This window comes from Lygodium microphyllum, chromosome 10 (genome assembly GCF_053477565.2).
Source record: "Lygodium microphyllum isolate KBCC chromosome 10, Lygodium_microphyllum_v1.1.10, whole genome shotgun sequence".
In the NCBI taxonomy this organism is placed as follows: Eukaryota; Viridiplantae; Streptophyta; class Polypodiopsida; order Schizaeales; family Lygodiaceae; genus Lygodium; species Lygodium microphyllum.
The window spans coordinates 159,576,775-159,590,332 of record NC_141144.1 but is presented as its reverse complement, the minus strand read 5'-3'; positions in this window follow the sequence as shown (position 1 = coordinate 159,590,332).

Below are 13,558 nucleotides of genomic sequence, written 5' to 3'. Positions count from 1 at the left end.
TCTTTTTGGCTTACATAACTAAGAAGAAGAAAACTGTTTTCAGCCTCCACCTTTGTGTGTATTCCCCCATTGTGCAAGCAAGAAAGCTACAAGTGAGACTCCTTCCTTCTCTCCCACAATCTTGACATGGTATCAGAGCCTTGTTCGTGGTAAGGAGCTCAAGAAAGCAAGCCAAGCTCGCGGTGTTCTGATAAGAGGAGTAATGTTGCTTTCATTTTCTGTTTTGGGAGCAGATCTCTGCAGGTAGCACAACCAGAAATTGCAAGAGTGCATTGTCTCAGGTTGAGACGCCCTTCACGGTGAAGCAAGAGGGCAGTATATGCTGCGGGAATGGGCTTTAGCCCTCAGTGACCCTGTTTTTTTTATTTGAGGCCATTTCGGGGCCTGTTTTGGAGGCGGAAGTTTTTTGCACACACTCAAGAAAAAGCCCTATTTTATGCTGTGCGACCACTGTTCTACAAGTCGGTGAAAAGTTACCACAGAAATTGCATCGTATGCTTGCGTGCAGAGACATTGGGAGTTACAGAATCATCCTTGGTTCCTGTATATGCAAAATTGTCACTAGGAAGTGACTGTGTGGTCAAATACCACTTTCGCCAGTTTTGCAGATTTGCCCTTGTGAGGGTGAAGCTGTGTTTTTTGCAGTGACAGAATTTTTTGTATTGTTCTGTAATGGCGTCTGATTCTCTTTCATAGATTGTAACTGAAAAGCTTGACAAGAACAACTTCCAAGCATGGAAGTTTAGAATGACGAATTTCCTTATGGGAAAAGGATATTGGGAATTTGTTGCAGGAAATAAAGAAGAACCAGTTCTTCCTGATGTTCCAAATCAACAGCAAATGTAGGCATTTAAAGCATGGCATGAGAGAGCCAGGAAAGTTATGTATTGGTTGTCTATCAGCATTTCAGACTCTATGATTGTGCATATTCAGGATGCAAGTACGCCAAAGGAGGCATGGGATACTTTGTCAAAAATGTATAGCACAAATACGCAAGCCACGAAAATGCAGCTCAAGCAAGAGTTGCATAATGTGCAAATAGAAAATATGAGCATCAATGACTACCACATGAAGGTGAAGAAGATTGCAGATGCACTTGCTTCCATTGGGTCGCCAGTGGAAGATGATGATTTAGTTTCTGTGACCTGGAATGGTCTAGGAAAGGATTATGCACAGTTTCAGACATCCATTTCAGTTCGTGAAAGATTTCCTGATTTTGAGGAGTTGATTGCTCTTCTAATTTCTGAGAAGCAGAGAAATGGTGGTGCATCCTCTTCAGGAGGAACTTCAAAAGAATCTGTCTTCTACTCAAATGCTAAAAGAGGTAGAGGCAGAGGTAGAGGAGGCTGATCTGGAGGCCGTGGTAGAAATCAGAATATGCAGCAGACTCAAGAAAACCAGTCCTATGGAGGAGGACGTGGTAACTCTAGAGGCAGGGGGAGCCAAAGAGGTCGTGGTGGATGGCAATGTTGGGGGTAAAGGCACCTCCGCCGTGCCGCCCCGTGTATTACTACACTCACAGTACCCGCCACTGCACATTGCAGGTGGCGGGCACCCGTCACGTCACTTTATTCTTTATTCTTTTAGTGACAGTTTGAATAAAGGAAGGCCCGGTCACACATTGTGACTATTGGAGTTCCCATTTCTTGTCTCTCTCTTTCTTGCTCTTGCTCTCCTGCCATAGCTTGCGTGCAAGCTTCGATCCTTCTCACCTTCTCACCTTTCAACTGGTATCAGAGCTTGGCATTCTCTTGCTCGAGCTCGACTCGGTGCTTCCCGACCTTCGCATCGACTCGCTTCACGCATTGGGTCTCCATCCCGGTAGCCATATCCGATCTCCCCGAGCTCTTGTCACTCCCCGGCTTCCCGAGCACATTCCCAACCTATTGAGGCACCTTCAAGGCATTGATACTGAGGTATTTGATCATTCTTTCAGGGTTTTATTTCAGTCTACAAGTTGCAAATAGTAAGGGCAGCCATGGCTTCAAACCCTTGAAGCTTATTCCCCTCATATTGTGCCTTACACCTATCAAGGCTCAAAGAGGCTTATCATAGGCCTTTGATAGGCCCTTCTTGAGCCCCCCATTGCCCCCTTTTCAGCCCATGTGGAGCAGCAACAAGTTCAGCACCAATAGGGCAGATTGCATCATTTTTTTCCAGGCTTTGAGCACTCATCTACTTCAGCTCCACACTTGGCCATTGCTTCTTGCTCTCCACCTTGATCAAGAGGGCTATAGACTTCATATTTGATGTCATTCAAGCTTTGGGCATTGGTCTTGATCATTCGGGGCTGATCTCTTCAGATTTGGGACCGTCATAAACTGTCATAATAGGCTGAAAACAGGGCAGCACCATTGGCATTAGCATTTGTTGCTTATACTCCATTCCGATTGTGCTATTTGATGCCCGTATGCGGTCTACATGATGCCTAGTGCCTTGGGAATGTATGCACATGATTATGCCATGATTTTGGCCTGAAATATTGGCTGATTTGGGATTGTTATTTACTGTTATACAGTGCTGGAAACAGGGCAGCCACACTTGGCATTGGCATTTGATGCTTATACTCTACTCCGGTTACCTTATTTGATGCCCGTATGCGGTCTATTTCCTACCCGGATGTATTGGGGATGTATGCATTTGGTTTGACCATGATTTTGGCTTGAATTCGGGGCTGAATTCTACTGTTTAGAATAGTAAATACATGCTGGAATAACAATGGGCTGAAGGTACTTTACATGCTTTGGCACTTACCTACCGATACCGGATGTATGCTTTGAGCTTTGGCATGATGTCTCTGACATTTGGGGACGACTTGGAGCATATGTATGAGATTATGGGATGCTTTTGAGCTTCGCATTAGCTCCGTCTTCACTAGAATTTGGACCGACTTGGCATGCTCGTGGACCGCCTATGCCTCATGTCTCTGCTTGACAGTTAGGCTTTTGCATTACATGCTTTGGTTCGTGACATATGCTATTTGGTTCGTGTATGCCATACCGACATTTGGAGCTTGGATTTGGATGTATTTGAGCATTCCCAGCTTACTTGATCACTGATCTTGGTTGCTATTTGGATGTCATTGAGTTGACCGAGAGCTTATTTGGGCTTATGTATTGCTTCATGGTTAATACGACCGGTGCTTCATGTATGTCATGCTCTCTTGGATGCGCTTGATGCATTGACAGGATCACTTATCACTGGTGCTTTCTCTTGGGTTATTTGAGCTTCTGAGCTTGCTTTGTACGCCTTTTGTGTCAGTGGGAGCATTTTACATGCTTGCTTGACCTTTGACAGTTGCATGCTATTGGAGCACTTACATGTATTTGGAGCAGTTTATGTCTTGAGTAGCTACATACGCATTGAGACTTTGGGATCATACTCCGATCTTTATGGATATGCATTGATGTACTCTTGGTTCACAGGATGCTTATGAGCTGAGTCTCATATTTGGATCTTTCTCTTTGAGCAGACACCTATTTGTGTCAAGTTTTGGTAGTTACAGGAACACTTTGCCTAGAGTGTCTGGGGGTGTGCCTTTCATTGGCAGATGTTATTTTGACATGCTTCGGTGTTGATCTCATGTTCTTTTCACTATCATTGGCCTTGCTTATGTCCGTTTCATGCCGGCTTTGGACCTAGCATTGTTTGCTTGACATTGGATCCTATTTTGGGACAGTTTGCTCTCTAGACTACATACCTGCAATTTATTACAGCAAGCAGTTATTGGTGGACTGAGGTGTACTTTTCATGCTGAAATATCCTATTTGGTGTACCGCACCTAGTACTAAGTGGGCAGCAACTTTTGGCACACTTTGCTCGCCCTTTGGACCCCGTTTTGGTCATTTTTGGGCAGTTTCTGTAGTAAAACACCAAGCATTTTTGGACTTTCCAGCCTGCATAATGGCGTCATCTTCGCATGATAGTGCCATCTTTAACATTACAAAGTTGGATGGTACCAACTACTCTTACTGAAAGAGTCAAATTTGGCAGGTCTTGGTGCAGAAATCTCAGATTAAGCCACTTCGGTTGAGTGGGGAGTAGCCTGAAACTATGGACAATGACGACTGGCTTGAACTTGATGAGCTATGCAAGTCCACAATTGTATTGTCTCTCACTGAACAGGTACATTATAATGTATTTAAGGAAGCACAGAGTGCATGGGATCTATGGAATAAGATCAAGAATCTTTATGATAAGAAAAGTCCGGCAAGTCAGATGTACTGGTTGAAGCAGCTTATGGATCTGCGCATGAAGGATAATGCGACTATGTCTGCTCACTTGAGCCAGTTCCATGCTATACTGAAGAACCTGACTTCGCAGGATATCACCTTTGGAGAGGAAGTAACTCCTCTTTTCTTGCTTGGGACTCTGAATGAGTCATGGGATGTATTCCGCACTGCTCTTTGTGCCTCTAGTGCTACTCTAAAATTGGCAGATGTTGAGAGTGCTCTTCTTCAGGAAGAGGTGAATCGCAAAAACTTGGATGCCTCTCATGGTAGTCATGCTTTGACAGTTAGAGGCACGAATGATAGGTATGACCGTGGTAATGGCCGAGGTCGTGACTCGCAGAAGGGTCGGTCTAAATCTCGTGGCAAGTCGCGTAGTAAGTCACGTGGGCGCAATGCAAATGTCACTTGTCATCATTGTGGGAAAAAGGGCCATATTAGACCACAGTGTCATGAGTTGCGCAATGAGAAGCGCAAAGATAAGGGGAAAGATAAAGTGCAGGAGAAGTCCTCTGATCGCAGCATAGTACCTGCGAAGTCCAGCGTCAAGATTGAGGAAATTAATGTCACGCAGACTGAGGAGTCCGATGGTGGTGATGAGTTTATACTTGCAGCTAGTTCTTCTGATGCTTCACACTTGACTGAGACATCTAGTATGTATGCACAGTGCTGGTTATTGGATTCAGGTGCATCCTTCCATGTGACGCCTTACCGTGAGTGGTTTCACTCTTACCATACTGTATCTGGATCAGTCAGACTTGGAGATGACAGGTCTCTTGATATTGTGGGGTTGTTGGGGGTAAAGGCGCCTCCGCCCTGCCGCCCCGTGTATTACTACACTGATAGTACCCGCCACTGCACACTGCAGGTGGCGGGCGCCCGTCACATCACTTTATTCTTTATTCTTTTAGTGACAGTTTGAATAAAGGAAGGCCAGGTCACACATTGTGACTGTTGGAGTTCCCATTTCTTGTCTCTCTCTTTCTTGCTCTTGCTCTCCCGCCATAGCTCGCGTGCAAGCTTCGATCCTTCTCACCTTTCAGGCAAAGAGGCCAAAGTGCAAACAACAATGTTGAATGCTACTACTGTGGTAAAATGGGTCATATGGCTAAAGACTCCTATAAAAAGCAGAATGACATCATGAATGGAAAATTGCAACAAGGAAATTATGCATCTTCTAGTAGACAGGGTGATGACAGAAATGAGCATTTGTTTATGGTGCAGCACATGAATAATTCTGTGACAAGTGTAGAAGAAAGCAACGAAGTGTGGTATGTTGACTCAGGTGCATCAAACCACATGACAAGTCATGCAGAATGGATGCAGGATGCAAGAAAAATGGAAAAACCAGGATTTGTGGAGACTGGTGATGATACTGCACATCCTATTGTGGAGATTGGAAAAATTCCTTTGTCTATGCAGGATGGGAAAAAGAAATACATGTCAGATGTATTTCATGTCCCGAATATCACCAAGAATCTGGTTTCTGTTGGTCAAATGGTTGAGCAGGGCTTGCAGGTCACATTTAATCCTCATGGATGCTTTGTTGAGGATATGAAAAATAAAGGTCACATGATAGCAAGAGGAAAGAAGAAGGGCAGAATGTTTACATTGGATGCAGACATGCCTGAATTGAGTGTAGCAATGTTTGCACATGGGACCGGTGTAGTTGCAGATATTGATATCTAGCATAAACGCATTGGTCATGTTAATGTATAGTGACTTAAATCAATGCAGGCCCAAAATATTGTTGCAGGATTGCCTAAATTCAAGGTTGCAGAAATGCATAAGGTATGTGGAGCCTGTCAGTTTGGAAAATAGGCAAGGAAACCATTTCCTAGACATGTTCAAGAGAGTAAGAAGCCATTGGAATTAGTCCACTCTGATGTGTGGACTACTAAAGTTGCATCTCTTGGAAGTTGTCATTATTTTGACACTTTTATTGATGACTATAGCAGAACAATTTGGGTGTATTTTATGAAAAAGAAAAGTGAAGTTTTTGGGCATTTCAAAACTCTTAAAGCTATGGTTGAAAAAGAAACAGGCCTGCAAATAAAATGCCTAAGGTCAGATGGAGGGGGAGAGTACCTCTCAAATGAGTTTGCAAGGTTCCTGCAGGAGCATGGCATAAAGCAGCAATATTCATGCAGTCATACCCCATACCAAAATGGAATTGCAGAAAGGAAAAACAGGCATATTGGAGAGGTATCTCGTGCCATGCTCAATGAAAAAGACCTACTAGATTTTTATTGGGCTGAGGCAGTTGCTACAGCAGTCTACATAATGAACAGGACTCCCACTGCAGCAATACATGGGATGACTCCAGAGGAGAGGTATACTGGTAGAAAACCAGATATTTCTCATTTGAAAATTTTTTGTTGCATTGTCTATGTTCATGTGCCAGATGAGTTGAGATCCAACTGTCAAGATTGTGGGAGAGAAGGAAGGAGTCTCACTTATAGCTTTCTTGCTTGCACAATGGGGGAATACACACAAGGGTGGAGACTGAAAACAGTTTTCCTCTTCTTAGTTGTGTAAGCCAAAAGAACTCTCATACAAAGAAATAGAAGAACACTATATATGGGTCTCAAACCAAAGACAACTAACTAAGGTGGCATACTAACTGAGCCATGAACTAGAGTAGATAAGGATAGCTGTCATCTAGCTATTATTCATGGGCGGTGTACCAACCGCATCTACAACTGACAAGTCAGTGACATAAATGCACAACGGTCACCCTGGCATATCACGAGTGGAGCTCGATATCTCAACACTCCCCCTCGAGCTCAATCCCAATTCCTGCACACCAAGCAGGTCTCTGAACTTGCGCAGCTTCTCTGCGCCCAATGCCTTCGTAAATATGTCAGCTACCTGATCCTCTGTGCTGACATAAACTAGATCAATAAGACCTAGTAAAACCCTCTCTCGCACATAGTGATAATGCACCTCAATGTGCTTTGTTCTAGCATGATAGACTGGGTTATTTGTCAAGTCTATACTGCTCATGTTGTCACAATAAATGACAACTGGCCTATCTGTAGGCTGATGCATATCATAAAGTAGCTTATGCAACCAAGCTACCTCACATGCAGCCATTGCTGCACCCCTGTACTCAGCCTTTGTGCTCAACAAGGCAACTGTAGGCTGTTTCTTGCTGCTCCAAGTGACTGCAGCACTCCCAAAAGAGAACACATATCCACAGGTAGATCGTCTATCAGAAATACTACCAGCCCAATCAGCATCAGTGTATCCATGCAGCTGTATCTGAATCCTAGTCTCATAAAATAGTCCATACTGCAATGTGGACTTCACATACCTGAGTATGCGTCTAGCCGCATCCAAATGCGGTTTCCTTGGAGGCTGCATAAACTGACTTACCAGTCCAACAACATAGCTCAAATCTGGCCTGGTAATAGTCATATAAATCAAGCTTCCTACTATGCGTCTGTACATAGTAGGGTCTTCCAGAAGCTCACCTGCATCTGCGCTTAGCTTCACATTCTGCTCCAAAGGAACTGAAATAGGCTTACAGGCTATCATCCCATATTTGGACAGCATGTCCAATCCATATTGCCTCTGCAAGAGCTGTATCCCACTTGGTGATCTAATCACCTCAATGCCTAAGAAATAACATAGCTCTCCCAAATCCTTCATCTCAAACTTCTGCTTCAATAGCATTTTCACATGAAGGATATCTTCATCACTGTCACCTGTCATAATCAAATCATCAACATAAATGACAAGTAGCATAATACATTTCTCTATTTTTCTCACATAAAGTGAGAAATCTGCCTTGGAAATCTGAAAGCCAATAGTGACAAGATACTGTCCTATCTTGTCAGACCATGCTCTAGGTGCTTGCTTCAATCCATACAAAGCTTTCTTCAACCTGCAAACAAATTCAGGATGAACAACATGCACATAACCTGGTGGCTGCTCCATATAGACCTCTTCTTGCAAATCACCCTGCAAGAAGGCATTCTTTACATCCATCTGATGTAAAGACCATTTTGTGCATCTACATCATCAATCACATTTACTGGATTATACCAGCTACTCATCTCATCAAAAACAACATCTCTGCTCACTGTAAACTTGCAAACTCATTTGAGAGGTACTCTCCCCCTCCATCTGACCTTAGGCATTTTATCTGCAGACCTGTTTCTTTTTCAACCATAGCTTTAAGAGTTTTGAAATGCCCAAAAACTTCACTTTTCTTTTTCATAAAATACACCCAAACTTTTCTGCTATAGTCATCAATAAAAGTGACAAAATAATGACAGCCTCCAAGAGATGCAGCTTTAGTAGTCCACACATCAGAGTGGATTAATTCCAATGGCTTCTTACTCTCTTGAACATGTCTAGGAAATGGTTTCCTTGCCTGTTTTCCAAACTGACAGGCTTCACATACCTTATGCATTTCTGCAACCTTGAATCTAGGCAATCCTGCAACAATATTTTGGGCTTGCATTGATTTAAGTCGCTGTACATTAACATGACCAATGCGTTTATGCCAGATATCAATATCTGCAACTACACCGGTCCCATATGCAAACATTGCTGCACTCAATTCAGACATGTCTGCATCCAACGTAAATATTCTGCCCTTATTATTTCCTTTTGCTATCAAGCGACCTTTATTTTTCATATCCTGAACAAAGCATCCATGAGAATTAAATCTGACATGCAATCCCTGTTCAACCATTTGACCAACAGAAACCAGATTCTTGGTGATATTCGGGACATGAAATACATCGGACAGGTATTTCTTTTTCCCATCCTGCATAGATAAAGGAATTTTTCCAATCTACACAATAGGATGTGCAGTATCATCACCAGTCTCCACAAATCCTCGTTTTTCCATTTTACTTGCATCCTCCATCCATTCTGCATGACCTGTCATGTGGTTTGATGCACCTGAGTCGACATACCATACATCATTGCTTTCTTCTGCACTTGTCACAGAATTGTTCATGTGCTGCACCATGAACAAATGCTCATTTCTATCATCACCCTGTCTACTAGATGATGCATAATTCCCTTGTTGCAGTTTTCCATTCATGATGTCATTCTGCTTTTTATAGCAGTCTTTAGTCATATGACCCATTTTACCACAATAGTAGCATTCAACATTACTGTTTGCATTTTGACCTCTTTGCCATCCACCACGACCTCTTTGGCTCCCCCTGCCTCTAGAGTTACCACGTCCTCCTCCATAGGACTGGTTTTCTTGAGTTTGCTGCATATTCTGATTTCTACCACGGCCTCCTCTACCTCTGCCTCTACCTCTTCCAGCATTTGAGTAGAAGACAGTTTCTTTTGAAGTTCCTCCTAAAGAAGATGCACCACCATTTCTCTGCTCCTCAAAAATTAGAAGAGCAATCAACTCCTCAAAATCAGAAAATCTTTTACGAACTGAAATGGATATCCGAAACTATGCATAATCCTTTCCTAGACCATTCAAGGTCACAGCAACTAAATCATCATCTTCCACTGGCGACCCAATGGAAGCAAGTGCATCTGCAATCTTCTTCACCTTCATGTGGTAGTCATTGATGCTCATATTTTCTCTTTGCACATTGTGCAACTCTTGCTTGAGCTGCATTTTTCTGGCTTGCGTATTTGTGCTATACATCTTTGACAGAGTATCCCATGCCTCCTTTGGCGTACTTGCATCCTGAATATGCACAATCATAGAGTCTGAAATGATGATAGACAGTCAGTACATAACTTTCATGGCTCTCTCATGCCATGCTTTGAATGCCTGCATTTGCTGTTGATTGGGAACATCAGGAAGAACTGGTTCTTTTTCATTTCCTGCAACAAATTCCCAATATCCTTTTCCCATAAGGAAATTTATCATTCTAAACTTCCATGCTTGGAAGTTGTTCTTGTCAAGCTTTTCAGTTACAATCTGTGAAAGAGAATCAGACGTCATTACAGAACACTGCAAAAAATTCTGTCACTGCAAAAAACACAGTTTCACCCTCACAAGGGCAAATCTGCAAAACTGGCGAAAGTGGTATTTGACCACATAGTCACTTCCTAGTGACAATTTTGCATAAACAGGAACCAAGGATGATTTTGTAACTCCCAATGTCTCTGCACATAAGCATACGATGCAATTTCTGTGGTAACTTTTCATCGATCTGTAGAACAGTGGTCGCACATCATAAAACTGGGCCTTTTCCTGAGTGCGTGCAGAAAACTTCCGCCTCCAAAACAGGCCCCGAAATGGCCTCAAATAAAAAAAACAAGGTCGTGAAGGGCGTCTCAACCTGAGACAATGCACTCCTGCAATTTTCGGTTGTGCTACCTACAGAGATCTGCTCCCAAACCAGAAAATGAAAGCAACACTGCTCCTCTTACCAGAACACCGCGAGCTTGGCTTGCTTTCTTGAGCTCCTTACCACGAACAAGGCTCTGGTACCATGTCAAGATTGTGGGAGAGAAGGAAGGAGTCTCACTTGTAGCTTTCTTGCTTGCACAATGGGGGAATACACACAAGGGTGGAGGCTGAAAATAGTTTTCCTCTTCTTAGTTGTGTAAGCCAAAAGAACTCTCAAACAAAGAAATAGAAGAACACTATATATGGGTCTCAAACCAAAGACAACTAACTAAGGTGGCATACTAACTGAGCCACGAACTAGAGTAGATAAGGATAGCTGTCATCTAGCTATTATTCATGGGCGGTGTACCAACCACATCTACAACTGACAAGTCGGTGACATAAATGCACAACGATCACCCTAGCATATCACGAGTGGAGATCGATATCTCAACACCAAGTTGGATCCAAAAGCTGAGAAGTGCATCTTTATTGGTTACTCTTTGCAGCAGAAAGGGTATAGATGCTATAACCCTTCTACTTGTAAGTTTACAGTGAGCAGAGATGTTGTTTTTGATGAGATGAGTAGCTGGTATAAACCAGTAAATGTGATTGATAATGTAGATGCACAAAATGGCAATGCTCCACAGAATTCACAGCCGCAATCACAAGACATTAGTGGACCTGGAGTGTCCTCTAGCAGTGGTTCACATTCTTCGCCATGGACAGGCAGATTGAGATCAGGAGAATCTTCTCAAAGCAATGCAGATAGTGGTATGCAGGTGTCACGAAAAGGAAAAGAGAAGGTAGATTAGCCCATGTTTGATGTGAATGCAGGTCACTCTTATGTGGATGGTGAATCCAGTGGCTCAGAACAGAGCATTGATGATGAGTTGGGTATTCCTTCTATTGTTACACCTGGAGTAAGGAAGACCAGGGATGTTTTGAGAGCACCTAGGAGTGAACCTACTTTGCGCAGGTCTACCAGAGCTAGGTATCCTGTGGATAGGCTGAAATATAATGGATTTACAGCCATTCACTATGCATATATGGTCAAAGTGATACAGGAACCAGAACCCACTTCTTTTGAGCAAGCCATGGGAAAAGAAAAATGGGAGAAAGCCATGGATGAAGAAATGGATGCCTTGGAAGCAAATGCTACATGGAAATTGGTACCTTTGCCTAAAGGTAAGAATGCAATTGGCTGTAGGTGGGTTTACAAGGTAAAGCACAATGCAGATGGTTCTGTGAATAGATACAAGGCAAGATTGGTAGTCAAGGGGTATGCACAAATGTATGGCATTGATTATGAAGAAACATTCAATCCAGTTGCAAGGATGGTACCGTAAGAGCCATTGCTATGGCTGCATCAAAGGAATGGTCTTTACATCAGATGGATGTAAAGAATGCCTTCTTGCATGGTGATTTGCAAGAAGAGGTCTATATGGAGCAGCCACCAGGTTATGTGCATGCTGTTCATCCTGAGTTTTTTTGCAAGTTGAAGAAAGCCTTGTATGGCTTGAAGCAAGCACCTAGAGCATGGTCTGACAAGATAGGATAGTATCTTATCACTATTGGCTTTCAGATTTCCAAGGCAGATTTCTCACTTTATGTGAGAAAAACAGAGAAAGGTATTATGCTACTTGTCATTTATGTTGATGATTTGATTATGATAGGTGACAGTGATGAAGATATCCTTCATGTGAAAATGCTATTGAAGCAGAAGTTTGAGATGAAGGATTTGGGAGAGCTGCGTTATTTCTTGGGCATTGAGGTGATTAGATCACCAAGTGGGATACGGCTCTTGCAGAGGCAGTATGGATTGGACATGCTGTCCAAATATGGGATGACAGGCTATAAGCCTATTTCAGTTCCTTTGGAGCAGAATGTGAAGCTGAGCGCAGATGCAGGTGAGCTTCTGGAAGACCCTACTATGTACAAGACCCTACTATGTACAGACGCATAATAGGAAGTTTGATTTATATGACTATTACCAGGCCAGATTTGAGCTATGTTAATGGATTGGTAAGTCAGTTTATGCAGGCTCCAAGGAAACCGCATTTGGATGCGGCTAGACAGATACTCAGGTATGTGAAGTCCACATTGCAGTATGGACTACTTTATGAGACTGGGGTTCATATAGAGTTGGATGGATACACTAATGCTGATTGGGCTGGTAGTATTTCTGATAGACGATCTACCAGTGGATATGTGTTCTCTTTTGGGAGTGCTGCAGTCACTTGGAGCAGCAAGAAACAGCCTACAGTTGCCTTGTCGAGCACAGAGGCTGAGTACAGGGGTGCAACAATGGCTGCATGTGAGGTAGTTTGGTTGCATAAGCTACTTTATGATATGCATCAGCCTACAGATGGGCAAGTTGTCATTTATTGTGACAACATGAGTAGTATACACTTGGCAAATAACCCAGTCTATCATGCTAGAACAAAGCACATTGAGGTGCATTATCACTATGTGCGGGAGAGGATTTTACTAGGTCTTATTGATCTAGTTTATGTCAGCACAGAGGATCAGGTAGCTGACATATTCACGAAGGCATTGGGCGTAGAGAAGCTGCACAAGTTGAGAGACCTGCTTAGCGTGCATGAATTGGGATTGAGCTCGAGGGGGAGTGTTGAGATATCGAGCTCCACTCGCGATATGCCAGGGTGACCGTTGTGCATTTATATCACCGACTTGTCAGTTTTGCAGATGCGGTTGGTACACCACCCATGAATAATAGCTAGATGATAGCTATCCTTATCTACTCTAGTTCATGGCTCAGTTAGTATGCCACCTTAGTTAGTTGAGTTTGGTTTGAGACCCATATATAGAGTTCTTCTATTTCTATGTACTAGAGTTCTTTTTGGCTTACACAACTAAGAAGAAGAAAACTGTTTTCAGCCTCCACCTTTGTGTGTATTCCCCCATTGTGCAAGCAAGAAAGCTACAAGTGAGACTCCTTCCTTCTCTCCCACAATCTTGACATACATTACTACTACAA